Here is a 27,334-nt window from a genome sequence, read left to right on the forward strand (position 1 = left end):
CTTTAAGGGAAATTTATGGGTTTTCTTATTTTGTGTCAGGAGAAAAGACAGGGCAAAAGTATTAAGGAAAGAGTATGAAGGGTAGAGACAACCGAATTGGAGTAAAGATGTGATTGTCCTCAGTTCTGTCCCCGGCCCTGAGATGGTAGCAACCTCAGACATCCATAATGTCACTCCTCATCTCCAGTATAAAAGATGTGCCTCTTTGGGGCAAAACTAAAATAAATCCATTTTTTTCTGTCACTGCATTAGTCACAATAATTAATGTCCATTCCCTGAACAGATCTATCCCTTAATCTCATGGCTCACCACAGCAATAGTATAGTCTTGCTCAATCTGTGTTTTGTGCTGATGGGTGGGCAGGAGAAGGGCGGGTCCAGAAATGGACTTGTGGACCCTGGTTTTCTTGTGATGCTCCCATTGCAATGCAAGGATTTTTCTTTTTTTTTTAATTGTTTTTTATTAACATATAATGTATTATTAGCCCCAGGGGTACAGGTCTGTGAACTCCAGGTTTATACACTTCACAGCACTCACCATAGCACATACCTTCCCCAGTGTCCATAACTCAACCACCGTCTCCCTACCCCCCCCCCCCCAGCAACCCTCAGGTTGTTTTGTGAGATTAAGAGTCTCTTATGGTTTTTCTCCCTCCTGACCCCATCTTGTCTCATTTATTCCTTTACTACCCCCTAAACCCCCCAAGTGACACAAGGTTTCTAAAGTTATCCTGGGAGAGGAAGAGAGAGATGAAGAGGAATCACAGACTCTAATGTGCCCGACGGATGTCACCATCGTCTTGGTTTATATCTCATATGTCAAGCTCGGTCTTATGGCCTTAGCTCAGGGCAAGCAGAGCTGGGAAGTGAGGGGATTAAATACAGGAATTGCTATGGGATGAGAAAACTTTTCCTTGGTATCTGAGAAAGATCTTGTGCAACAAAATTGCTTTGCATGGTACATCAGAGAGGGCTTCCTGGAGGAAGCATTTGACTAGGAGTTTGGTCAAAAAAGGTACTTCAGTCACAAAGGCCTATTGTCCTATTGTGACAAATAGCAAAGTATGTGCTATGCTATGAAATAAAAGCGTATTGTTATTACTAAAATGCCTTCGGTCAGCAGCAAAGACTTACTAAACTTTTTAAACTTTTGGATCATTGCTATTACTGGTTAGAATGGAAGCTCCTAGAGAACTGCGTGTTTTTCTTCTGATCTGTTCACTGACTTACCCAAGCACCTAGATCAGGGCCTGGCACGAGATAGGGACATGCCACAGATATCTGATGAACAAATAACAACTTACCAAGGACTCAGCCTGTATGCTTGTTTCCTTTTCCCTGTAAAACCAGAGGTAATATGTTCTATTAAGATTGTCTCTTTACAGTCAAAGATGGAGTGTGGAGCTAGTATTTAGAAAGTAAATGGTCCTTCTGTGCTGCTTTTTTTGCAAAGATAAAACCAGAAATGTGAGCACTACCCAGTCAGTGGTTAGAACCACAGTCTCTCTACACTGAGATATCCTCTTTTTCAAGCTTTTAAAAAACTGTTGAGGAGAAAACTGACTGCAGCTGAGCTACACAGAACTTTGAATATCTTACATCAATAATTTGACGTTTCACAATTAGTCAAAAAACACAGCGCTCCATGCATATGAAATCTGTTACTGAATAAGAGCCAAGGTAAATAATTCTGATCTAAATTTATATATCTTAGATGTTAATAAAGCTAATTTTTTTTGTCTTCTAGAATATCTCTTTATCTCTTACAATAAAGTTACATTTATTTAACTTTTATTTAGGAACTAATATTTCAGACAGAGGCTGTTCATGCTTATACTGTTTGTAAAAGAACAACTTGAAAGGAAAACTTATTGTGTGACTAGGATCCCCAAGGGAATGAACAAACTATTTATGGACAAAGTAGTCTATAATTATGGAATGTAATCATTGTTCTTTTATCACATCTTTGGAGTCATTAGAACTAGTCGCCTATCTATACGCTGAATTCTGACACACAGTACATGCCATCTTTTCACTAATGATTTGTTAAAAATCTGTCCTAACTATGACTAAGTAGTTTAAAATATTCAGTAACAATACTCATTAACAAGTAATAATTAAACCTACTTCCTCTGTCTGCCAGGAAATTTAAGAATAACTTTTTAATCTTATCATGTTTCTCTCAGCTACCCTCTATTGACCAACAAATAGAAAAATCTAGATTTTGTTTCAATATATATTATCATTCTTGACAAGTGCAGAAACCAAAAAGGGGGAAAAACAAGCTCAGTGTATAGCTATTTTAGCAGACTTTGATCATGTTGGAATATGGGCAGTGAATAGAGACTGATAAACTCATATAGTTCTTTGCCATGAAGTCTACTTTAGCATGAAGCCAAAAAATGAGAGGGATAGGCTTACTTTTCGCAGATTTAACCAAGAACAATGACACCATTTGCAACCACAGTGCAGAGCCAAAAAAAATCATTGCCAGCATGCCAATGTATACTCCCTAGAGAATAAGTGGAAAATGAGAAACGCCTGTCAGAGATTAAGTTCTATTTCTAATGGAAGCACAGAGCAGACTGATGTCTTTTTAATGAAAATGAACATATCACAACAGATGAGTTTTATTTGTGAGTTCCAATATGAGTTCTTTAGAACTCCCAGCACTGGATATATTCTTTTTAAAAGCATATTTCAGAATGCAATGAGTAAGTTTAGTGAGTTGAGGAACCAATATAGATGAAGTGTTTACTGGACCAAGTGTTAGGGAATCTAATGTCATCTAAAAATAAAGGGACACAAATCTATTAAATACCAACTAGTAAAAAATTAAAATTAGAGATGAATGAACATTTCCCCATTTTGTACTTAGTATCAGTTGTAGCTGGTAACATATAAAGAGTTGCCTTGTGTCAGTCACTGTGCTAAACACTTTATATGCACGAACTCATTAAACTCTCATAAGAATGCATTTGACAGAGGGGAACACTGAGGCACAAAGAAATTAAATAATATGACCAAGGTAACACAATTAGTGAGCTACAAAGTGTAGATTTGAATACACAGAGTCCGGCTCCAGACGTTGTACACTTAACCCAATACAAAGAGTGAAATCACTTGCTCTGTTTTTAGTGAACATTTTCCTTGTTGAATACTTTGAATCCATATGCCCTGGACTCCAGGAGTCTCTTCTTTGAAAAGTAGAATGTATTTTGAGGGAAAGAAAAGGAAAAAAAATGACCACAATAGAACCCAAAACCCTACACATAGCATTAAGTGATGTTCATGTCAGGACTGATCTGGAAGCTAATTATAGTGAGTAACATAAGATTTGAGCTATACCTTAAAATATGTGGGAAAAAGAAAGTGAACCATAGAGAGCTGAAAAGCGATAGGAGGACAACCTGATTTTTTTCTCTAAGAGAAAGCAGCCAGGAGGAGTTAAAAATAAATAAATAAATAAATAAATAAATAAATAAATAAGTGTAGGGTGTTTTTCTCTCTTGTGTTGGCTTCTGTCTTGGCTCCCTTGACCCCATAGTGCTGCCTGTTAAATATGACACAACCCATTAGGGCAGACCTTAAGAGTGAACGGGATTGGCCATAGTAGCCTAGTAGTTCAAATGAAAGAGTTCTTTCTGCCCATGGGTGAGTAGAAACTGCCTGAGATTCAGGATCCCAAGCCCCAGGCTGTACCTTGTCAGTGTTCTGTGTGTGGCCTCAGGCTTACCTGTAAAACTGGAATGCTTAAATAGCCACTTTATTGGGGTTATTTTAAGTATTAAATGAGATTAAATGTGAAGGCACTTTTCAGTGAATACAGATAGTAGTTGATATTATTAAACAAGTGAGTTTGGGAATTATTTAGGGCAGCGGAGGTGCTTAAATTCTTTGCGACAAAATTGTGATTTAGTGGCTTTGCCTGGCACGGACATGTTGATCACTCCCTATTTATAGGTCATTGGTATGGGTGTTCTCAGAGTGGCTAGACATAATTCCTGAGGTATTATCTGAAAGGTGAGCAAGCAGAACCTAATCATAAACAACAACAAACATTTAAAGAAAGAAAGGAAGAAACAAACAAACAAAAATACTCAAAGCAACAACAAACTTAGAAGCACGAAGTTGAGAGAAGGGAGCCAAGAAGGATTTGGTGAAGGGGTTGGAGCAAGTGATGTTAACCCATGGTTTAATGTGGCAACTGACTCAGCAGAATTTAAGAGAACTGCAGTGGGGAGACCAGGGATTTATTTATTTATTTATTTTTAAATGAGCGATTAAAAATAACCTATGACTTGCCCCACTTCCTTGGGCTTCAATTTCAAAACTGAAAAAAAAAAGTGTGATTATAATAAACTCTAAAGTCCCTTCTAGCTCTACATCCTGGTTTTTAAGATCTTTCTATGACGGGTTTGTCATAAGTTTTCTGAAATCTACTTTTCCCTTTTAATACGTTACCACAGCTTACACATGATAGGAGCCTTCTTATGAAATAAGATAAGGTACGTGTGTATCAAAATAAAATAGATAGGGAGCGCCCCTCTAATTGCTAGATGAGATGCTGCCTAATTCATGAATTGTTTAACAAAGCCAATTAAGTCTTCAAAGAAAAATACAATATACAGGTCATATCTCTAAAGAAGTAGAAGCAATTATCTGCACAATTCAGGCAGCTTCTCCACAGCTCTCTGGTTTTACTTGATTGAGAAAAGACCAAAATATTATGTGATAGAAGGAAAAAAAGGGAAGAGAGAAGGGAATAAATGTAATTATCCAAGGTCTTTCTCTGGGGAAGTAATCATTTCAGCCTCCTTGGCTGAGCTGCCATGTCCCTGAAATCGGAAGAATTAGAATAAAAAAAAATTGTGCAAAAATTAGTTTATACAGAGTTTTGGGATTTTCTTCAATGAGGCTTTGAATAAAAACCTGAAGATTAAATAGCTTCCTAGCCCCGGTCTATTGCTACATAGAATCGACTATTACACCAACATAAATATAGAGTGGTAACAGGAGATTGATCAACTTTGGTAGAGAATTTCAACTTTGATGCCAGAAATTCAAAATTATCCTGGCAGAGGAGAAGGATATACTTAATGTTTTCTGGAAGAAACATGCAAATTACCTCATTCTTAAACATTCCCTAGAGGCCATTATTATTTTTTTATTCCATTCCCAAGTATTACTCACAAAGTGGAAAGGGATGACCAATTTCTTAAAATGCTCTTGACACTCTATGGTGTTTATAATGTATATTGTAGCCTTCGCTGAAGGCCAGGTACATTTACACCAGCTATTTATATTTCTCTGGCTTTGCTCCTCTCTCTCTCTTTCTTTCTCTTTCTTTTCTTTTCTTTCTTTCTCTCTTTTTCTCTTTCTCCTTTTCTCTCCCTCCCTTTCTCTCTCTTCCTCCCTCTCTCCCTTTGTTTCTCCCTTCCTTTCTTCTCTTTCTTTCCCTTCCTCCCTCCGTCCCTCCCTCCCTCCTTTCCTTCTTTTCCTTTGTCCTTCCTTCCTTCCTGATATCATTTTCATTGAATTAGTTTTAACCAACTATAAGATTTTTTTTTTAAAATCAAATAAATTCTCATTTTTGGACCACTTATGAGTCATTCTTTTTACATCTGTTATCTTTACAGTTAACTCCACAGCCTCCCGTGAAGCTGTCTCTGTTTGCTCAGCTCCAGCTCTTGCTACCTTAGGACTTCTTTGAAGACAGTCAGCATCTTGGCAACTGGGACATTAAGAGATGGCTCTATACTGGCTCTGCTAGGACTAGGACTCTGGCAAATCATGGTTCTTGGTCTCAGTTTCCACATCTGTAAACTCACTGAGATGAGGGTATGAGAAGGTAAGAGCAGGGAGTCTAGACCCTCTTTCCCATCTTTTCTGTCCTGGGGTTCAGAACTCTCCTTTCTGATCCCCTGCTGATCATCCCCTGCCGATGACTGAGCATATCTGCTGGATCCAGTTCAAAACACTTTGAAACCAGCATCAAACATCTTCTGTGGAAATGTGTCATCCCTTAGACTAGCTCCATCTTCTACCAACTTGCAATCTGTGCTATTGAATCTGCTTATTTTCCCCTTATATTCTCTCAGTAAAAGTCATGGCCTTCCTGACACTTAATCTTCTAAATGACTAATAGAAATAATTGATCAAAGAGTGAAATCACATCTTGGTGCTGCAATGTGTATGCTATAGGACTATTTTTATTTCAGGATAACTTATATATAACCTTGAATTTTAAGTTCTGTAGAACAGGCAATGTATTTGTTTAGAGGGCAGGACCATTAAAGTCAACTATTTTTTTTCTTGTTTGAATTGGATAAAATTGTAATATATCCTTTACGTCACAGTAGCACCCTAGTGGTTATCATATTGCATTAGTTACATGAGTTTTCAGGGAACATTATACAGTATATACTGCCTCCAGTAAATACACCAGTCATGCTTATGGTTACATAGTCAGGGCCAGGAAATTTAGGATGACATTCCCTGCAGGTTAGTAATTCTACCCATTATTTATATGGGTTTGATTTGAAACTAGATGAGGCTAAGTATTTTTGAAGAAATTTCTGACAGAATTCTAGAAAAATGAGGGAATGAATATTTAAAATGGGTTAAATATCTTTGGATTCTTTTTTTTTTTTTTTTGAGATCACCTAAAATTTGTCATAAAGTCAAATTGTTGAGAAAGTCAGGAGAGAGCATATTCTGAACATAAGATACAAGCACATCTCATCTATAAGTTGAAACAACTCATATATAAAAGCTATCATGGGTATATACTTCTGGCCTGCTCCAGGAGAACAAAATTATTCCAGTTCTTAAAGAAATGGAGAAAAAAATTAGTAATGAGACTGTGACAGAGTTACTGAAGCAGATGTGGAAATTGTGGAACATCCTCTTGGCAGATGAAATAGCCTCACCAGCTGGATGTCTTCTGAAAGTGGGAATTTATCATGTTGAAGCCACAATACAGAAGTTAGGACTTGAAAATGGTTGTCATAACAGCACAAGATTTTGATGCAAACACTAAAGTCTGTGCTGCCATAATGAATTAAGACCAGATTATTCTGAGCTTCTAAAATACCATATTAACTTCCAAGGAGACCAAGCTTATATAGCTTATATATCTCAGGAGCAAACATAAAAGTGAAGAGGCTGATCACTTCTGAGCTACAGCATTGTGTTTAGTTCAATAATCTAATAATCTAATCCCTTCCTTGAGAAGTTCTCCATACCTAGTCTCTGGGAGAGGCAATACAAACACAGAGAAAAGTTCGTTTTTGCCTGGTAAGTGACCAGAAAGGACTGCACTGCATTTTAATTTTAAAAAGTGTGATACTACTTCGTTCACAAGACTGGTGTGTTAGTTAAGCGAGATGCTGTGGTTTTGTGTCCGTGGCGATTTCTTTTCTCTTCCAACAAATGCCGTTTGCTTCTCTGTCAATTAGGAAAACCATCATAAGTAATATGAAGAAATAGTAGCTGTGAGATTCTGAGCAAGTTAGCTAAAACTGGAAGAAGTGGATTATCAGGGAAGTCAAATGGGTTTCAACCCTTAGGTATCCTTTCTGTTGGCAGATCTCTGAGCCTTTGGAATATTCCAAAAGTTGTGGTCTGGCTCCATGGCCTGCTAGCAGTAAGGCCAGCTATGCCTTGTGAGGGGAGGAGGACACTCAAGTGTTCTGGATTTGCCACTGCTGACCTAGATGAACTCCCAAGACTCCATCTAGATCTGTTATTCTGCCCTCCGGCACCACAATCAGTTCTTCTGTGTCAACTTCCGGTTGTTTTCCTTACACTAGAACATTCTAAGTCTTCTGGAACTTTTCCAGTTTTTTTCTCATTTTCATTGTGATACCCAGTAGATATCTTCTTACTTTTTCATACTTCATGGGAGGTATTTTCTGAAAACAAAACTATGATAAGTGATAAGTGAAAGTGATAAGTCAAGAACAGAACTTGTCATGAACAACATCACGTATCTGACATGAAAGCTCAGTAAAGTGTTGTTCACTGTGTTTTCTTAATATAAAAAAATGAAATAGGCAAAAAACATTTTGTTCCTGAGAGAACAGGTTGTTAAGATCGTGAAGCCACTAGAATGTAAGCATCAAGTAGGCAAGAACTTTTATCATGAAGAGTGCCTGGAACCAACTAGGTGCTTACTAACATTTGTTAAATGAATAAATTAATATCTGTGGAATCAGGTAGAAGAGACTCTTAGAACATCTCTTGGCTTGAGAATCTCAGGCAGTGGGGCTAGATCAAAAACGAGAAGTCAGTTCCTAGGTTTAGAGTTCAAGTCCATGGATGACACATTCCTAGAAAGTTATTTGGGTTGTGATAGATGTCATCCTATACTATAGATCTCAGCCTTTATTTTGCTTCCCAACACCATCTTCCAGTTGGTTACAGATGTTCACTCCAAGATTTTCACTTTCCCCTCCCCAAAATAGTCTGCTTAAGTTCTACCTAAATGGCCATGGGAATTCTGAAGGAGAATTTTATTAATAGAAAAAGCCATCACTTGATTATTATGATGAATAACTTACACAAATTGTTTTGACAAGAAATTATTAATATTTTATAGAAATTATAATATCATTATTCTTTGGATCATCACAATATGACTTATCACTTTCACTTATCACTATTCAATTAAACTTAACCCAATAAGAATGTAATAAGTACCTACCATGAGGCTAGCTGTGTTAAATATGGTTGGGGACAAAGAAGTATAAAGTGTGATTAGGGTACGCGATTTGATTTCTTCTTTGTTAGGGTTCCTTTTCTATATGCATTTATGTTGACTTTATATGTTTGCATTAAGGTTTTTTTTTTTTTTTAAGATTTTATTTATTTATTTGACAGAGAGAGATCACAAGTAGACGGAGAGGCAGGCAGAGAGAGAGAGATAGAGGGAAGCAGGCTCCCTGCTGAGCAGAGAGCCCGATGTGGGACTTGATCCCAGGACCCTGAGATCATGACCTGAGCCGAACGCAGCGGCTTAACCCACTGAGCCACCCAGGCGCCCCTGCATTAAGGTGTTTTAAGAATTATCTTAATTATCTTTTCCTTTTATCTGGGAAAAAAAGTTCTACAAATATGTAAATTCAGAAAACAGTATGAAATATGTATATCTATATGTTCCATAAGCAATAACATTTTCTTAAATATATATAATTACATGTTTTCCTACAGTGAAAATATGTAACTTTAAGTTCCTGATGATTACCATATATCATACTGGTGTGTGTTCGAAACAATTTTTAGAAAATAAAATCTAATAACTCAAGAAGAAAAGAAGCAACAGTGCTTGGACTTGTTGAGAATTCCTTTTGTGGCATGCTGCAGAGATGTTTCTTCCCCCTCTCATCAGTCAGCTTTAGTAGTTCATTATGTCAAATTCAAATTCTGTCAGTCACTGTCTAGATATAGAAAGACTCACAAAGGTGCACGTACATGTGCACACACGGACACACACATATATTTTAAATTGTGGGCACCTTTGTGAAGTTGCAATTTCCAATCAAATTCAAACCTTTTGACATTTGATTAACATATTATGCTCATATTCATATTCATATATGCTTGGCAGAATAGATTGCAATTTCCTATTTTGAGGGGGGAATGCTAAAAACCCCTAGTTTTAAAAAAAACCTCTAGTTTTAAGAAAGACAAAGCTTTTTTTTTTTTTTTTTTTTTTTTTTTTTTTATTTTTTATAAACATATATTTTTTATATACATATATTTTTATCCCCAGGTCTGTGAATCACCAGGTTTACACACTTCACAGCACTCACCAAATCACATACCCTCCCCAATGTCCATAATCCCACCCCCTTCTCCCCAACCCCCTCCCCCCGGCAACCCTCAGTTTGTTTTGTGAGATTAAGAGTCACTTATGGTTTGTCTCCCTCCCAATCCCATCTTGTTTCATTTATTCTTCTACCCACTTAAGCCTCCATGTTGCATCACCACTTCCTCATATCAGGGAGATCATATGATAGTTGTCTTTCTCTGCTTGTCTTTTGAATGTCAGATGGCTCTTACAGAAAAATATTTGATGAGTTAAGTGTAAAAAATAAGAAACATATGGATTAAATTTCACTGAAAATGCACATGGGCTTAAAAATTAAGGGAGAAAGTACTTGGCAAAATATGGTTTTGGTTTTGCCAAATCCAAAGTTCGAGAATAGATGAAGACATTGAACAAACACAAACCATACCTGGTGTTAGCCATCTGCTAGCCTGCTGTCTACAAAAACCTTTTGATGCAGACTGGATTTCTAAAACTGTTAATGACACCTGAATTTGCCACGTGGTCTCTTCTATCTTCTAGGGCCTCTGCACGCCAGCTACCTTGATGGTGTAAATGTGTAGACCTAAACTTTGTTAACAACACATTTCTTGTGATTGTACATCTAATGGTGGTCTTTTTAAGGAATAAATTAGTTTGAGAGGTGACTGCATTACTAATTCAGTGGATGTTATCTTTAAATAAACAAAGTATTTATAAAGATATACATTATAATGATAAATGCTATATTTGTTTTATGTAAAATTTAAATATTTGAATGTTACTATATTGAAATATTTTGCTATATTATAGTACAGACTAATTTCTAGTAATATGTACTGGGCCATATCCCCCAAATCTCCACTTTCCAATGTACCAAAACACCTTTTCTGTTTTTCTCTTCTGATGCCTAGCATTTAGATCATTTATTATGGTTATCTACATGTGTAGCATCTCTCCCCTCTCAAACTAAATTTCACCTTGTGAACAATTTCTGTCTGATGTGTATTCTTATTGTCAATGTTATCTAGGCTACTATATTTAAATAAATAACTTTAGGTGAAAGTTCTTACATGCACAGATAAATATTTTACAAAATATTTCAATAGTCTTTTAAAATGAACTATTTTACCATCTTTCCAGGCCTATCTTTTCTACATTTCTTATATGTTTATAAGTAGTGTAATTTTATATTTGATTAACCCTACCATACACCCACATCTGACCAGGAACAGGTTCATGTGAATTTCCAGTAGCACGATCTCAACCAAAGAAATGTGTGTGAAGACCTGTACAAGAGGCATACAATAAATGATACACACAGTTTGGGTTGTCTTTTCCCTCCCCCAGTCTGTTTCTGTAAGGACAATTTAGCAGTAAGTTCCTATTCCGAGTAGTTATACCTCCCCTCAAACATATATTTATGCTCCCATAGCCAACAGGACTTTTAATAAGGGAGCACACTTTACTTTGCAAGCAGTAGTAGGATATGCCTATATTTTAATTATACACATATTCAAAAGTTCCAAGTCTCTCTGTAGTGCTGTCCACATTTCATGCTGGAGACACTTGGCCACGACTCAATTCATATGTCCTACAGGGTTACATATGATGTGGCTCCTCTCCCACTGGGTTACACAGGATATGAGCTGGATCCTGGCGGCTTCTGAAACAAGAATGAGAGAAGCTCTTGTGGAGTGAATTTAAAGAGAGAAAAAACCTCTCTCTGGCATCGAAGTCATTGGAAGTTTGGCATGTCTAACTGGGAGTAGACCTTGGCTTGCAGAACTGAAAGATAGCTAAACAAAGATTTGTTCAATTTGATAAACTCCCTGGCTAAGACTGCCTTGCCAACTTTCTTTCTAAAGCAACTTTTCACAGCTGAATTATAAAACCTTGAAAATCAAGGGTTTGTAATGGAAATGCTGACAGATGCAACTAACGTAAAGTTGTGCCAACCAAGCATTGCTATCATATTTTATAACTGTCTGAGAAGCTCGTAGAGCAGAATGGTACATTTGCTTCATGGGATCCATTTCCTTTGCTAAAAACTACCAAATGGCCTCATGGTAGACTCCTTCACACTTAGAGCTGCCTTGATAGAAATATATATAGATATATATTATGAAGAGAAGTGTCGAAACTACTGACTTCCTGTGAGGCTTGAAAGCAACCGTTGTCTCATTCTATATTCTAGTTTTAAATTTGATGAAGAGAACTCAGACACTACCATTGGTGCCTAAGTACTTCTTACATATTCTTGGAACACTGGTTAAACTTTTTAACAGTTTTATGAAAACATATACTCATAAGAGATGAACCTTCTTTGTAACTTTTAAGAAAATAGAAAGATGTACTCTCAAATCAAAATATCCATGGTGGGCCAGTAGGTGAAAGAAAATTTCAATGCAGAGTGTTACCAGGAGCTTAAAAGTGGTCTACTCTGGATAGAGATATGGGCACTAAGTTTCACTGACACATCCTTTTGAATTCTTTTTGCTTTCTACTTAGTTGACTATATTTCTTGCATACTCAAATTAGATTTCACCGAAAATCATTGGTTCAGGACCACAGGAATAATTAGGAAATAATTACTCACAGAAATAATAAGCTACAGTGTTATATACCCTTCTACAATAGCTGAGAGTTGACCCTTGGATTTCTTAGACAATCGAGAAGTTTTAAATAGAATTTAAGTTTTAGAAAAATCCAATGGATAGAATTTGCTTTAGGAGTTAGGAGTGAGAAATGATTGCTCTGGAGGCAAAAGAAGGGCTGGTCGGTCAAATATTTGCCTTTTGTATAAAGGCCTTCACTTGGTCTGTGGATTTCTTAGCAGAAAGGAGAAGTTACAGTTAACAAATTAATGAAAACCAAGTGATGCCTTTGAAAAATTCTTAAGTGAACCTTAACCAATGCCTTGGGCTACATGTTCAACGTGCACAAAAAAATTAAGGTGAACTGGCCACTGCTACTAAGAGTCAATTGACAGAATGCATGGGTCATTAATTTTGTGTCCTTTGTTTTGTCAGTGTGTTTTCGTGAGGCCTGGTAAAGAAAGTAAAACCACTGAAGCTGAAAATTGTCTGCTCTGTAACTCATTTCCCCTCCCAGCATGCATTGACCCAAGGGAGTGGGCTTCAGGTCAGCCGCCCCCATTTCCCTTCGAAACACTCCTGGCTCCTGTGAGTTTGATAGCAGAGCCATTGGATTGGTGGAGTGGTTAATTCTTGGCAAGTTTGTGCTTAATCATATACAGAACGTAAGTACCAATAAAAATAAGATGTCTGCTCACACCGTTTTATTGTATTTTAAAAAATAAACTCTGAAACAGGCTCTGTAACCTCGCTTCCATTCAATTACAGAAGGGGAGAGAGTGAAGCTTAAATTGGTTGGTTCACCTTAATTCCCTTGTTTCATTACCACTAATCCCTGAGGGCCACCTTCTGGCTTTTTGTGCCATGAATGAGTGATATAAAATGCCCATAGTATTGGGGTGGCATCGAAGGCTCTGGTTGGCTTTAAACTTATGTTCTAAGTCACTGTGCCCAAAATGTTATTGCTTATCAACTGTTCTGTAAATCTATATCAATGCAATCCAGACTCTTTTACATTTTATTACCACATAACTTTATTTAAAAACAGATTTTTTAGGATCAAAGTTTTTAGAAGCTGGTTGCCATATCAGGCCAGATTTTCAAATCTCAGTAACATTTTTACAGCCCTTAAAGTAGAAAAGACACACATTGGCCTGAATTAGAGTGAACATACCTCTCCGCCTTAGGCAGGGTGCCGTAGAAGTTTTGCAGATCTTAAGTAAAGAATATCTGTAGGTTTTGTTGATTGAATTGCTCATAGTAGTCCAGACATAATTCCAGACAGGATTGTGTGTTATGTCCTTTTCTTTGAATGTTTACATCTATCTGCTTACTCATTGGTAGTGCAAGTCGGTGGCACCACATGTCAGGTGTAGGGTTGATTTTGATCCAATCAGAAATGGTTCTGTTTTGGTAGTTTCTCTTTCACTTTTTATAGGCACCTAGATTTCATTCATTTGACTTGGTAACCACTTAGGGGTTCAGTTGTTTATTCATTTACTCATTCATTCAACAATTGTGCCAAGTACATGGTAGGTATTGGGTACACAGGATAAGTTAGATAACTAAGAAATCTTAGTTTTGTGCACTTTCAGACACTGTAGACTTTGTTGTGATGTAGGGCATTTGGGCCATGGGAGGAGCATGTGCCCTCAGATGAGCCAGTGGATGGGGTGATAAACATACTTGTATTAGTTTGTTACGGTTACTATCACAGTACCACAGACTGGGTGGTTTAAACAACAGAAAGAAGAGATAACTGGAGAGATACCAAATAGACATGAAACTCAAGGGTATTCCCAGAACAATGCCTAGAAATTCATCCTGAAACATGTTACACCAGGTGTACAAGCTTTATTCCAAGACCAAGAATTTATACAGTGCAAATTGAGAGGTAGATTTAGCAACTCTATTTGATTAGATAATTGCATGTCTGCTATATGCAAATCACCAAGCTAGGCATTGCTATGTGTGGGAGGACGCAGGAAGTAGCCAAAGCAAATCATTTAGGGTCACCAATCTTCTGAATTACCACATCTTCATCAGACCTTCCTAATTTTGGCTACATGTGATGATTACCCCTATAAATTCAGATTAATTTGTTTTGGACAATTTTCACAGATGATTCCTAATGTGATTTTAATAATGTCATATGGCTTAACACTTGTTAAAAATTCTGAATACACAATAAAAAATAAGGCTAATATACTATTTTTATTCATACCAGGTACTATATTAAGCTCTTACACATATTATTTAATCTTTATAATGATTCTGTGTCTGAAATATCATTATAAAAATTCCCATTTTACAGAAGGAATTGAGCAGTTCCAGTTTAATTGAACTCCACCACTTTTTTCACAAAGTGTTTTAGAGAAAAGCATGTTTTGTTTTAGATTAGTGTCCAGAGATTCAGTTAAATGTATATCTGTAGGTTTTATTTACTTTTTTAAATGTCTCTTTGTCCAAAGTACTGTAGAATATCCATCACATTTCAGTTCACATTTTAGGGGTTTTGGGCAATTGTCTAAATTGCTATAATTTTTAGAAATCATTTTAAGGACTAAACTTAAAACATGTTACACTGTTACATTAAGGTATCTGTTAACTCCTGAATACAAGAACTGGGTAGAGAGTGCTTTTTTTTTTTTTTTTTCCCTACATGAGAATCTTTTTAAATGGTAGGCTATCACCTGAGAATTGGGGATGTTTTGCCTAATAATATGCATAGGGCCTGCAGCTAGCACACTTATAAACAGAGTTGGCCCTCTGCCTTTCATAGAATGAGACTGCTCAATGCAAAGAGAAGAAATACGAAACAAACAGGTTGGAGGAGAAGTAAACACATGAAAAGTGTATATGCCTTGTTTCAGTTAATAGGATTATTTAACTTTCATAAGGATAGGATAGGATTTAACATATGTCAAAGAGTGATAGGCTGGTGTGCTGCCTCTTAGGAAAGTGACCCCATGACAGCTGTGGCTTGGGACATACCTATCCATGGAGCCTCTTGTCTTCCAATCAGGCATCATCTACAGGAGAGATATGCAAATTTAGCTTTCAGCCCGAGACTGCCAGCCTTCTGACTACCCAATTCTGTCTTTATGTAGCTTACAATGTGTTTTTCCAGAAGTTGGAATAACTTGTTCAATAGCCTTCATGATTTATCAAAGCAAAAGCTGTTTTGTTGATCTGATGATGCTTTTAGATGTTGTTGTGTTATTGTTGTTGTTAGTTAGACTCAGAACTTTCCTTTATGAATTGGATTACCTTGGAAAATATCGTATTTTAATTGTAGGCTTGCTCATTATATATAAATCACACTCAGGGTCAGTATCTAAGAATTCCCATTAATTCCAAAAAGGAATGCTCACTTTTATTTCAGGGAAAAAAAAAAGGTCTTGGCAGACAAGTGGGGAAGTACCAGATGGAGAAGGCTGCGCCACATGGATTATAAGTTTTTCCCTCTCTTCTTATTGATGTCTTAAGTTGAACATGTTCCATCTGTCCACTCTCAATAATGAATAGCGACTTTTTTATTGTAAAGGTAACAAATTCCATATAGGATAAATTAATTCAAGCATATAATGAAATGTACAAGACTCAATGCTCTGTGCTGTGTAGATTTTGAGGATTATGTGGGGAAGTGTGGAAATCCAATACAATTTCTAGAGCAAAGCATACTCCTACTTGGGGAAGGCATTTGAAAAATTCTCTTCCAAAACCTCAATTTTTTTTCTCTTCTGGGGATTAAAAATCTAAGTGATGGGTTGTAGGAATTGTTTGAATCTGATTTGTCTTACAAATTATTAATTCTATGAGAATGATCATTAAAATAATTAATTTCCTATTACCCACAATAAATTATTTTCTTATCACACTAGTAAATAATTGAAGTTTATTAAACCACCTTTCTTATGGGTTGACTACTGTCTAAATCTAGCTTGTCAAATACAATATGTAGATAATGTTTTAAAATTTCTTTTTTCATAGCTTTGGTCATTTTAAGGCTAACTCGTCTGGTTTGAGTCTGTTCTTCTCCCTTGTGGCAAGGATGGTGGTTTTTCTACATTCAAACCCTAGTGTGGCTATTCTGTTGCTTTCTATGTGTTTCATTATAGATGCTGTTATTGATAATAATACCTACACTTTATAATAATAGCAACAGATACTATTTCAATTTTGCAAATTTTAATTAGTTTTGGCGGGACTAAATCTTTATTCTGTCTCTTGTTAAATGGGTGTCCCAAACGCTTCCAATGGAAAACCAATAAAGGAGTCGTAAGATTCTTTTATTGTTTAAGCAGGATTAAAATTTAAGCAGCTGTTTGGCCTGCTTACTACATATATTTTTAAAGCCTTGTTTTTGGGGTCTGTGTGTATGTGTGTATACATCAACTATCCGTGGCAATAGGCTTTGAAATGTTAACTTCTTAAATACCTCAAGACCCTTGCTTTTAATTTTTGACGTGACAGTCTTTTCTTTCTGTGTGTGTGTGTGTTTTCTGGTCCCTCTTAAATCTGAAATTGGAAGTTACTTTTTTTTTTCTTTTTTTTTTTGCTTACAGATAATTGAAACCGACTAAACTTGTTAAAGTCAAAACCAACAACGCCATGCTTTATTACATGCTCCCATGTTTGGTCACAGACTTTAGTAGATCCTGCAAATGGCACAATTTATGCAGTGGCATGTCAGAAACTTAATGCTCTGATTTTCCTCTTCCTAATGGAGAATTAAGAATCTAAAGGGCCTGAGCTATTCACATGGACTGAATCCCCACGGCTTGGGTGCAGAGGTCTCACAAAAATTTAGTAAGTGAGAAGGAGAACAAAGATTCTTAGTTGGAGGGAAAAAACATTGGATCGCCTGTGGCTGAGAAGCTGAGGGGGACAGGTAGGCACAGTGGGGTGCAGGATAATGAGGCACATGGCAAATGTGATGTACAGATGTTAAGCCAACTGTAGCTCCGGCTCCCAAAGTTGTGCATGCCACAGCACCGTGCCTTGGGGCTATGTCTACACCAGAACATTTGGAGCAGTAAACGACGGCAACATTAGGTTCAAATTAATCTATTACTCCAGAGCTGTGAAATGTTGGTTGCTTGTTTCAGAATTACATTGCCTGTGGGTGAAATGTTTTAGGTAGATTTTAATGCAAGCTCATGGCTTGCTGAGGAGATTAAGAGGAGAAAGGGAAATTAGAACAGTTAGGAGAGTTGTGGAGGGGCACATTTCTGGTTAAAGTATATGAAAAAGTATTACATATTTCACGGGCAGGTCTGGTCTCCTGTTGGCCACCTGCTGGGACTGAAATATCCCACATCATAATGAAGGCAGGTTTGCAGAAGCCTTGTAAATACTTGAGCCCTGCAATTGAAGAAGGCAGACAAAGGCGGCTTTGGGGTCTCCTGGAGACTTTTGAGGGTTAGACCTGTCAGGCGAGTGCTCCAAATGAATTTGGTAATTTATTGTTCTGCACTTGTTAAGTGGCACATGTAAAATTTTGCATTTAGGTTTTTACCTCATGAGTTTGAAGTAAACGTCTCAGTAACAGGTAGCCTTGTGACTTTTCAGAGGATGTTGCAAAGTAATCTTGTCCCCCTCCCTCAACCCTTGTTCCTTCACTGATATTGGCAGGTCCAATCTCTCGGACCTGTGTGGGACTCAAACTCTATTTTTCCAAAGTGGAAAAACTAACCCTTGAATTAACCTGGATTTTTTTTTTTTTTTTTTTTTTTTTTTTGGTCAATTAAATAGAGTTTATTCGATCAGAGGGGAAAAACTGTTTGGAAGTATCTATAAAGAATTTTTTTTTTTTTTTTACAATATTGTAGTTTTTCTTATAAAAACACTTAATTGAAATGCCTAAGAGCTGCCCAGCACAAAAGTCAATAAAAACCCTAGAATAGAGTTTATAGGGGTTGTCTATGTACATAATTAAATCCTTCAGGCACTTTAAAACTCTGCAAAATAAATGGTTATGCAAGAATAGCCTGCTGAGAGAAGAAATGCTTGTATCAGCTTTAACCAGCTGCCCTGTGTTCCATGTTTCTGGGTTGGAATGAGAAAGCTATTAGAACACTGGAAGACTGCAAGCCACATACAAATCATCTTTGTTACTGACACTTGGGGGAGTACTTTATAGTGGCTGTCAAGACCAATACAAAACATGGTTTGTGCCTGAAAAAAGTCAAGTGCCATTATTTAGGAAGATGTTAGGAATCCAAATAACTGAACAACATCCAGGATCTTCACTGAGTTTAGCTGCTATAGGAACAGATTTATTATTGGTCGGACTTAAGTAAATTAACATGCAGGTTCACATTCTAGATTTGATGGAATAACAAAGGTTAATTACTTGCAATGATCTATGCTAGAATAGGAGTAAAAGGGGAGAACTGTATTTAGATTTAATTTCACCGATCTTTAGGGAATACTCTTGAGGGGATGGGATTATTATGGGGGGCATAGGAAGGAGTGCGAAGGGAGGGGGAAAGGCAGTCTAATGAATGTAACCAATAGGTTTGTTTCTCTCCCTGGCCCTCAAAGTTATGATAAATGATAGCACAAGGAAAAGATAACCTACCATGAGAGTAGGATCACCAAGGCCAAATACTAAAACTCCCAGCTGACTGGCCCATACACTGCAGCCTCTGTTCGTGTTTATTTTTTCTGCTCACTCTTGGTTTCGTCAATCAGTATGATAGACGATAAGTCCTGACTAGAGCAGCCCGCGTCCTGCTCTCTCACGGTGGGTAGCATGTTGTGGTTGGCGCCGAGCAGTCGGAGGATCGCCCGCATCAGGAGCACCAAGGGGATGAGGTTCCGAGCAGACTTCCAGCAGCCGGCTCCTCAGAGAATAGCAGGCAGGAGCGTTATCAGCCGGGAGTGGAGTTGCCAAGAAACTGACCACACATTAGTAGCTTTGTTTGGGTAGAGTCTAAGGGGGCTGTAGCTCACCGACTTGAGACACTTTCTGTTAAATCATCCCTGGCTTTAAGTGTTAAAAGAAAGCTTGTTCAAAAAGAAACCCGGGCTGATTGCCGCAGGCAGTGCTGTGACAGGGATCGGGGGTTAGGGATCTGTAGGGTTCGTTTGAGGAGTGCAGATGGACATCAATTAAAAAAGAAGGAGAAAAAAAAAGGAAGAAGACTCCCTTCTTGGGTGTGCTACTTACTTCTAAATAAACTATGTCTTCGTGTGCAAAAAGACATTAAAAATGCCTTTAAAAGAAATCTATATGCACAATGGGGAGCTTTACTTAGTTGGTGACATATGAAACACTGCTCAGTAAGCCAACAGCTCATCAGATAAATGGAATTTCCTGAATGCTATTCACAGATCACTAATGTTGTTTATCTACTCTCTCACTGCTAATGCTTTTTTACATTTCATTCTAGAAGAAGATTTTTACTTTATTCCACTCATTGGAAACTTTCAGAAAATCTTTTAGTATTGCTCATTTTTTTTTGGAAACTCATTTTATCGAAGCTCAGAGACAGAAAAAAAATATCAAGAGTGTCCTGACTTGATTCACTGAAGTAGCCAAAGTGAAATTCTTTTGATATCTTGTGATGCAACATTGGTCAAACATTTCCTGTTCAACATTTTTTTCCTAGGTATTAGTGGTTCTTTTCCCAAGAACAAATGCTTTGGAAAGCTGGGGCTGTCTATTTTTGTGAGAAATTTCAAATAAGTGATCAGCATACCTTCACCCAAAGTAATGTTTCTTGATAGGAAGAGAAAGACAAACTTGACAGCTCTCTCGGTAGACAATTTTTCTCTGTTTTAGAAATTACACTAATACGAGGAATGTTTCCCCTTACCTTAAGGTACATTCCATAAACAAAATAAATACTTTCTGATTATAACCCTCTCTACCTGGTGTTATTACTTATAACTTCTGATGTATGTTAAGGTGAAACTTAACACTGGAATATTAGTTTTATTTCAGCTAATTATGTTACTAAGAGCTCATGAACCCAAAGATTTAGGGTTGGTCTGTTTCTAGTTATCCTGCCAAGTTTTTTACTTGATGGAGGGGGTCTGTTTCATTCTACTTGGCCTCTGCACCTTTGTAACCCCTGGTTTCCTCTTTCCCTGAATCACAAGGCTACGTTCTCCCCTTCTGTGAGAAGATTGAACGCTTATTCAACTCCAAAATGACTATGGTCACAAAATATCAACAGTGATTTTTAATAGATCTTTGCCTATCAAAATATTGTTGCTGAATAATAGGGTAAAGGCAGTTGTGGCTGCTGATAGGAAGGAATCTGACTATTAATAAAAAGCAGACAAGGGTCTTGAAACAGTACTTCCACTGTTACAATTTAGACACTTTATATTACTTTATTTAGTGCAACACCTGCAGCTACTCACATTGCTGGTGGCTGAAATAATCCAGGTCCACACTGAGAGAGTATTACAATTTCATTGTGCTATTTGTGCTTACTGTTTAAGCCTTTCTCACAGGAGAAAGCATTAGCTAAGTGTACAGTAGATAATAAAAAGGGGGATTGGGGCTCATCTGTTCCCCTTAAATCTGTCCAATAAAATCTCCCTTTGTAATGAGTGTTTGACTCCTTCTCTACCCCTGGCTGGCACCTGGAGTTGGGTAGTGGCACAAAGGACTGGCATTTCTTTAAGTTTTTTTCAAATGTCCTCCCATTTCACGGTTTTATGGATTATGTCCTCTTCTGAGCCTTGGAAAGAGGATACACTTCCTAAGATCCACTACTGCTGATGCTATAACAGATTTCAGAAGATGTTTGCCATCTCAGCAGAAGAAGGTGCCTCATTTTAAGGCAATAATAAGCCATTCTTCATCTTTAATTGGCAACTTAATTTGGATTTCAGACGGGTCCCTTTTAGTGATGCGCTAGTCTGATTTTTGACCCCAAAGCGCTGATAATCATGAATCCAGAGGCATGGTCAATAAAATGTTAAAGTTAAGCAAATTTCGACTTTAAGGCATAAAGATGTGGGGCAAGGGGTGGGGGCCTGTGGGCTGAAGCCAAGCCAGAGGTCATTTCTTCCTCATCTATGTTAGAAAAGCTCAGAGTTCAGGGGGATTCATACCCTTTTGACTTTAATTGCTCTGGGCCCACTGAGGCAAAGCAATGGTGCTCTATTTGTTTTAGGGTCAAGGAGGCAATCACAAAGGCTTTCAGAATATTTTCAAACATTTGGGGGAGATAAACAGTTTTCTGACATTTTATAATCGTAAAACTAGTTTCTAGATAGTTGTCTAATTTCCTAAACCATGCTTGGTGAAGTTTATTTGGTTATTGAAACATTAAGCTTAACCAGTCATGTTCTTTCTACTTTATGAAAATGTAGACAGGAAATTATCAGCAAATTGCTCGTTTAGAATTAAAGACAGGAAATGAACTTCAGCAGTTGAATTCTTGTAGTAAAAAGCTTCTGCCTAAAGCATAAGTAAAGCCAGCAAACCTTGCTTTTATTTTTAAGTCTGGGCTTTGTTATATCAACACAATAGATTTAGATACTCTGTCCTTTTTCTCCTCAATATTTCCATATTGCTTTTTACAGTATCCATGAATGTTTGTGTTACTAATTTCCTTGTAATTTTTAAGATGTAACTTGTGCTTCCATATTTTACTTCTTTGGAAAAATACCATTTCTTGAATTACATTAATGGATTAATGTAGGATGTGATTCAGAAATAGTAACTTTGCAAATTTATTTATTAGGGCATCCACAAAGGTGAACATCTCCTTGTTTCCATAGTCATTTTTATCTGAAATTCCAGAACTTGTTATTGAAATTGTGATTATAATATATGTGAGTACATATTCCTAAATAGTTAATAACTTTCCCTTGAGGTGAACTTTTGAAGTTATTCCTTGTGATAGTTATTACCTAGATTTTATTCTTTATATATTATATTGTTAGTATGACCAATATATCAGTGGTATCTACAAAATAATTCTTGTACTTAATTTTCTTTTATATTTTTGTTTTGCCATTTTTATTTCTTCCTATATTTCAAAGACTCTAATATCCTTTAAAATTCTCCTTATTGGTGTTACATTATTTAAATAAACCACAGACATAATTCTCCTCCAACAAAATGATTTGTACCATGTCTGACTATTTTGATTACCTTTAAGGAAAAATGAACTGCTTTGGATTAAACAAGAAAGAACCTCAAACTGTAGCCAAACTTTGAACCATTTACTCAACTTAACTTGAGGAAGTTAGAAAATTCTGGTTTTGTGATTAGTTTAAATTTCACTTTTACAGCAATTCATGTTTCCTAACACTTCATTTAGAAATTTAGAACCTGTAAGAGGTGAGAATTACTCTACATTCCAAACTATATATATTATTAATCTATTATTGTAGATTCTTATTACAGATCAGTTATTATGAAGATGTAATAGATTCAAATGAGATTTAAGTACTATAAGACATTCTTGGTATTTATTTGGTGTTAAAATTTTATAGGATCAATCATATTAAATTTTAGCACATGTCAGTTTATAATATTTTGTGAAATAACTAAATAGTGGATACAGAGATTCTTGATGTTGTTCTACCGCCATTTTGAAAGTGAAAACTCATGTTTTTCTTTCTTAATATTCAAACCAAAATTTCCTTTAATTGATTTCCTTAGATGATCTTATTTAAGAGAAAGTTGATTTTCTAATCAGATTTGTTAGGTACGGTCAGCTTTATGCCTGATGAAGAGTTTTATAACAAAGTCCAGGAGATATTCTAACTAAACCTTTGGGAGAGATGGTCTACGAAATGTTTCATTTAGTAATTACTTTTTCCAGTGGCACGTTTGTAGGGTTTCTGTTTGTTTGTTTTGTGATTTCTGTTTGCGTTTTCCTTACCTTAATACGAAGTACATTGTAAGTTTTGTCATGAATATGCCCAAGTATAATATCTTTGTGGTCATTTCAGGAGCAAATTGTTAAATTTTATGTTTTCCAACATTTCATAACTCTTTTTATATCACTGTGAATTTAAACTAGTTTGCTAATATATGAATCCAGGCATCTAATGGGAGAAACATGACTATATTCTAATGAGCAAGAGGTTTGACTTACATCTAAAATTCATATTAGAGCTGGCATGTGAGGATAATTATCAACATTTATTAATTTAAGAGATTTTTGAGGAAGTCTTTGTTTCTGTAGGAGAAAAAAATCTTAATGGTAGAGAGTAATAAAAGTGAAATTAGATGCTAATATTGAAAACCCCAGGATAAATTTCAAAGGGTATTAGACATTAAAGAAAATGAGTGAGCTGTATTTATAACATTCAGATTAGCTACTAAGATTTATTTTAGACTTTTGCTCTGCTATACAATTATGTCAAGTCATGTTTGGAGGGGACTTTTGTATTTATGGTAGATAGCCTTTTGTTCATTCAACAGATACGTTCATTCAACTACTAGATGATGATGGGGACTCGGCAGTTAGCAAGGCAGATGAATTTCTTGCTCTCACGAAGCTTATATTCTAGTTGAGGGAGCCCGTGTATCAGTAAAGATTAGTTGAGGGGCGCCTGGGTGGCTCAGTGGGTTAAGCTGCTGCCTTCGGCTCAGGTCATGATCTCAGGGTCCTGGGATCGAGTCCCGCATCGGGTTCTCTGCTCAGCAGGGAGCCTGCTTCCTCCTCTCTCTCTCTCTGCCTGCCTCTCTGCCTACTTGTGATCTCTCTCTGTCAAATAAATAAATAAAATGTTTAAAAAAAAATAAAGATTAGTTGAGATCGTAATTTGGTGCTATGAAGATAGTTGAACTGTTACAAAGAGCGAGGGATTAAGAATGATGAGCTATCAATTTATATATCCCTGATTTTTTATGGAATATTGTAGTGAGTTATGCAATCCTTTTCTGGATGAAATCCTTTTCATCCAGAAAAGGATTGCATAGTATATTTTCTTACTTACTTAGACAACAGCTCTGGCTCCCGTGCTTGGGTAATGAAATGATAAAATTCAGTGTTACTCATGTTAAAGCTGTTTCATTTTTAACTGAAGTTATTTAGTTTTTGTTTGTTTGTTTGTTTAATGACCAGATTAGATAAATGTTCTCATGGAAGCTGGTTCTGAGGCTTTTGCTCGAGTTTAACAGTTATGAACCATTTTTTGATAATTTGATGTATCGTAGTTGTTTCTGCAAAGGTTCTTTTCTACTAGTCACATGTCATCCTAGTGGATATTACATTACTTATGAAGTTTTGAAATGTTTGGTTCTGTTTCATCTAGTCAGACTTAATTTAGGAGGAGCTTCATCCAGATGTTTTGTTTATTTGTTCCCCAATTACATGTATGAGATTTCAAAATTTATGAGATCACAGGTCAAGTGAAAGGTCACAGTTGAGAGGTCAAGTGAGAAGCTAAAATTTGCAAAACCAAAGAAATGACAGGACAGTGCCAAATGAAAGGTCAAAAGTCAAGTGACAGACCCAGAGTAGATGAAAGCAAATGGTGTTTGGTGAACGTCTGAGCGCTCTGAAGTACCTCAATATTCGTGCACATGGAGTCAAGGGTTTGTAACCTTGGAATTCACAATTAATAATCATGTGCCACTAGTTATTATAGAAGTATATGTTATTTATTCTCAGAGAAAAGTACCATTACATTAAGTAGAAAAGGTTTCTCATGTATTGATTATCATCAGTCAGGGAGACTCTTTTCCTGTGATAATCGCTCTTCGAGATACACACAGAACACCCACATTTGGGAAATTCTAAATAATGTTGTCTTTTTGTCAGAGGTAGGAAATATACACATAGCAAATCCCGTGATGTGTGAAAAATCTTATGCAAAATCAGTCTGAGAATGGGTTTCCTCTGGTGCTGACTTCAGATTAGTACTCCCATGTGGTTTTATTTCTCTGCTTATGTATTCATTTCTCCATTCAGTGATTTATTTAACAAACATTAATTGAAAGCCAGGTCATCTTTGGTTACTTCTGTTGCAACACTCTAAGAGAGAGTTTACTTGGGAGAAAAAGTTTTGGCTTGGAATATGGTAGGGGCAGCCTTTCCAAGGTTCATGTGCTTGTCCACACTTCCTTGATAGTAATTATTTTTTTAAAAAGCAAAATGGTTTGATACTAGAACTTAATGAGTGAGAGATGGCAAGTTTTTGTCATTTGGGGGAACTAAGAATGAAGATATAAATAAAATATCTCTGTTTTACGTGACTATGACCTATATTACTACTATTATATTAATTTGTTTATTCTTACTATAAAGAAAATATTTTCCTCTGTCCTGGTAACAGAAACATGGCAGTCTATAGTTCCAATGTGGACATACTGTCATTTATTCATACGGTCAATCACTTTTTTTGAGGAAGAGTAAACATTATTAATATACTTGGGAATTGTGTGTGTGTGTGTGTGTGTGCATTTGTCATTAGCAATAAATGGTTCTTTGTGGTTTAGGGGCATTTTGTCAGTGATTTGTTTTATAGGTCATACAAAGTGACCATTCTTCAAAAGCTAAGTATTTAAGGGAACTCTCTTTCCATATTCTAGAAATAAACAGCAACATTTTATGACGAACCCAAAAAGTAAATTAATATGTCCAGGATCTCTAGCTCTAAAAGAAAAATTCTCCAAAAAAGAACTTGCTTTATATAGAGCCCTATGCTGATAGAGCATATTAGGCTGGAAGCTTTTTAACAGGGAAAAGTCTCACTGATGATAATAGAAGTCAATAGAAAGTGAGTAAGAGTTTAATCTCTACCAAACTATAAAATCAAGCTTTAAATCATAGAATAAGTACTATCATTGTCCAAAGGAAGTGTTTATTTTTCCTAAGTTTTGCCTTTCATATCAGTCTCATAAATTTTTTTTAATATATACTTTGAAAAGTTAAGGGCAAGCCCTGAAGGGTGAAATATTGCAAACCAATTAAAAACAACTGAAGTGAGATTCTAAAATACAGGAGTTTTCCAACTCATGAACAATATTTAGAGAGCTGGTTAATTTTAATTCCTCTGGGAACCCTAAGTCTGGGCATTAATAGGGTTAGAGTGATAAAAAAAGGCCATATACTGTGCACATATAGATGGTGTTGTCAAAAAAGAAGCAATTAGTGGCAAAGAAAGCATAAGCATGTACACATATGGTGAGCAGGTTGAAATGTGAAATACAGCCAGGGATAAGAGCCAATGACAAAAAAGAAGTGGAAGCTGGGCTACTGTTTTCACTTACTTACACAATGGCAAATCAGTGATTTGCACACAAACAAGATCAACTTAGTGATTGCCAATCATGATAGGACTTTTAGGACGTTTCTTAGATGTTTTTTAAGCAATGAAAAATCTATAGAGTAGCTGGTTTGCTTTCACATCCTACTCTTTCCTTTCTCTGTGTTGCCTTCCTTTTCTTCTTTTTTTCTTCCCTAAATTGGCTTTGTAACGCTTCTCTCCAGTCGTTCACTCTTTCTCTTCCCATGATTTCCTTGGTACACAATGGACTAAATCAATAATTTAATTTGATTTGCCTAATTTAAAAGTACTGGAGAATCTTGATGGAATCTAAAATGCTGGTGTTTTCCAACCCAAAGAAGGCAGCATAGATAGGGTCAAAAGTCAGAGATAGGATAGATAGTCAAAATGACTTTTGACATCTTTCTCAATGGTTACTGTTTGGATGGCTCCCCGTACCTCTTTGGGGGATGGTAAGTGCACACCTCCCCGGGCCCCTGTCCATTGTTATGACTTCTGTGTCCATTCCAAAATCTGCCTCATCATCATCTTTGAAGAAAATCGTACTTTAAACACATATCTATAAGAAGTTGACCTGATGGGACACACTTACATTTCAGTTTTTGAAAGGTATACAGCAGTCAGTATAAAGTGTAACAGGCAGGATGTAACCTTATCTACTATGTTATAGATTTTGTATCACATTCAAGAGAAATAAGTGGATGTGA

The 27,334-nt window shown here is 36.5% G+C and overlaps 1 protein-coding gene across 9 annotated transcripts in view; it reads left to right on the forward strand.

Annotated features, from left to right (window-relative positions):
- The window catches only part of MECOM (MDS1 and EVI1 complex locus), a 543,943-nt gene that overhangs the window by 374,886 nt on the left and 141,723 nt on the right, over window positions 1-27,334 (forward strand). The window lies entirely within an intron of this gene.

This window comes from Mustela lutreola, chromosome 2, assembly GCF_030435805.1.
Source record: "Mustela lutreola isolate mMusLut2 chromosome 2, mMusLut2.pri, whole genome shotgun sequence".
NCBI classification, from domain to species: Eukaryota; Metazoa; Chordata; class Mammalia; order Carnivora; family Mustelidae; genus Mustela; species Mustela lutreola.